We start from the raw sequence: 3,045 nt of genomic DNA on the forward strand, positions 1-3,045 counted from the left end.
GAGTCTCGTAGGAGCACAAACTCTATTGTGAACTGTACACTCCTTATAAGGCTCTAATGAATCCCATGTGGTGTTTAACTTTCTGTTTCTGGCTTCTTTCTCTTAATAGAATGTCCTCCAGTTCCATTCATGTTGCCGCAAATGACAGGATTTCATGGTTGTTATGGCTGAATAATATTCCATGGGGTATATATACCACATTTTCTTTATCCGGTCATCAAAAATATGGAATGCTTCATGAATTTGCATGTCATCCATGTTCAGGGGCCATGCTCTGTGCCATTCCAATTTTAGTGTATGTGCTGCTAAAGCTGGAAATGAAAGATATTTAAAATCATGTTTCAAGTCTAACAGCCATATCTAAATATGTATTTTTCATCAGTGTCAAGAATTAAACAATATAAATAACTCCCTGACTTCAAAAAGGGTGATTCACCTACTTTTAATTCCTCTCTGCCTACCCTGCTGGGTATTTCCAGCTCTGCTGAAATCATCTAAATGTTTAGAGTGATGTCTTTTGGGTTTTTTTTTTTTTTTTACATGATGCCTCTTCTATTTTAAGAAACATTTATAGACCAGGTACAGTGGCTCATGCCTGCAATTCCATCTCTTTGGGAGGCTGAGACAGGTGGATCACTTGAGGTCAGGAGTCCACCCCCAGCCTGGGCAACATGGTAAAACCCTGTTTCTACTGAAAATACAAAAAAATTAGCCAGGCTTGGTGGTACACACCTGTAACCCCAGCTACTCTGGAGGCTGAGGCATGAGAATCACTTGAACCAGAGAGGATAGAGATTGCAGTGAGCTGAGATTGCACCACTGCACTCCAGCCTGGGCGACAGAGTAAGACTCCATCTCTAGAAATATAAAAAAATTTTTAAAAAAAGCTTTAAAATGTACTAAACAGCTATGTTACCAATAATCACTTAAACTTTACAGGTTTTATTATTTATTACCGTTTCTTGTCTTCACCATCTTTTCTGAATTATTTATTTTGATGCTTTTTAAAATTTCTTTCTTGAGGTTTCTTAGTGTCGTTTTGTTTTTAGCAGAGGAGAAATGTGGGTAGGATATTACTGTGCCTTCCTTTCCCTGACACAGGATAGATGCATTGAGTGGGTATGAAATGCTATTCACAATCCTTTCCTCTTGGGACCCTAGGAATGTGGTTGCACAGTCTTCCAGCGTTTGGTTTGTAAGTTAAAAGTTTTATTCTCTTCTCTATGAAGGTAATTGTTTTGGGGTATTTTTTCTTTTCCTGTCTTGAAGCTTATACATTTTTCCCTTTAACCATAGGATTGAGAAATTTCATCAGATAATGTTTAGATAGTTTTTCTTTTTTTTCTCTCTCTCTCTTTTCTTTTTTTTTTTCTGAGACAGAGTCTTACCTCTGTCACCTAGGCTGGAGAGCAGTGGCACTATTACAGCTCACTGCAGGCTTATCCAGGGCTAAAGTGATCCTCCCACCTCAGCTTCCTGAGTAGCTGGGACTACAGGTGTGTGCCACCACACCTGGCTGTTTTTTTTTTTTTTTTTTTTTTTTTTTGAGTAGAAATGAAGTCTTGCTATGTTGCCCAGACTGGTAGGTAGTTTTTGAGAACTCCTACTTGGCATTCAATGACCTTTTTTTCTCCACTCAGAAAACAATTTATTATTCTCAATGATTTTTTTCCTTCTGTTCTGTCATGATGAAATTCCTATTACACAAGTGATGATGACACTGGATTTATATTTCACTATCTCTCATGACTTCTATCACCGTTTCCTCTAATTCACTAATTCAGTTTTCAGCTGAATTACTATTAAGTCAAAGTATACATGAAGGTGTTTTGCTGTTGCTGCTGTTGTTGTTGAGAGGGGAGTCCATTCATGTTGGTCTTTTCCACCTTTCTTAAATTGCTGAATAATATTCACACAACAAAATGCACATTTTTTTTTTTGAGATAGAATCTCACTCTGTCGTCCAGGCTAGAGTGCAATGGTACGATCTCAGCTCACTGCAACCTCTGCCTCCCCAGTTCGAGCTATTCTCATGTCTCAGTCTCCTGAGTAGCTGGGATTACAGGCGCCAGCCACCATGCCCAGCTAAATTTTGTATTTTTAGTAGAGATGGGGTTTCACCATGTTGGTCAGGTTGCCCTTGAACTCCTGACCTCAGGTGATCCATCCTCCTCAGCCTCCCAAAGTGCTGGGATTACAGGTGTGAGCCACTGCGCCCAGACAGAATGCACAGATTTTAAGTGCACAGTTCAGCTGTAACGAATGCATACATACAACCCGTATACCCATCTAATCAAGATATAAAACATTTCCATGACCCCAGAAAGTTTTTTTCATCTCCTTCTGGACCATCATTTCATGACCACTCTCCAGAAATCATGAATGATTTCTAATATCGTCGATTAATTTTGCCTGTGGTAGAATTTCATATGAAAGAAATCATACAGCAGGCCCCTTCTGCATCTGGCTTCCTTAGCTCAAACATAATGCTTTTGAGGTTTATCCATGCTGTAGCATGTATCAGTAATTTTTTCCTTTTGATTGCTCAGTAGAATTTCATTGTATGGGTATATCACCTTTTGCTTCCATTTAAATTTTTTAATTTCTAAAATATGCTTCTTTCTTATCTAATTGCTGTTTTCCAAGTCTGCTCTTGCTTTATTGAAGGAATATCTGCTTGGATATATATATATATATCCAAAAAGTGTGTGTGTGCATATATATATATATATATATAGTTTTTTAGACAGAGTTTCACTCTCTTACCCAGGCTGGAGTACAGTGGCACAATCTCAGCTCACTGCAACCTCTACTTTCCAGGTTCAAGCAATTCTCCTGCCTCAGCCTCCCGAGTAGCTGGGACTACAGGTGTGCACCACTGTGCCTGGCTAATTTTTGTATTTTCAGTAGAGATGGGATTTCTCCATGTTGGCCGGACTGGTCTTGAACGCCTGGCCTCAAGTGTTCCACATGCCTTAGCCTCCCAAAGTGCTGGGATTACAGGCATGAGCCACTGTGCCAGGACATGCTTGGATATTTCTAAGA

The 3,045-nt window shown here is 39.3% G+C and overlaps 1 pseudogene; it reads right to left on the reverse strand.

Annotated features, from left to right (window-relative positions):
- Positions 1–219: 219 nt before the first annotated feature.
- Positions 220–314, reverse strand: LOC135273883 (U6 spliceosomal RNA; annotated as a pseudogene).
- Between the last annotated feature and the right edge of the window lie 2,731 nt (positions 315–3,045).

This window comes from Aotus nancymaae, unplaced genomic scaffold (genome assembly GCF_030222135.1).
Source record: "Aotus nancymaae isolate 86718 unplaced genomic scaffold, 86718_ANA_hifiasm-v0.15.2.pri h1tg000009l, whole genome shotgun sequence".
NCBI lineage: Eukaryota > Metazoa > Chordata > Mammalia > Primates > Aotidae > Aotus > Aotus nancymaae.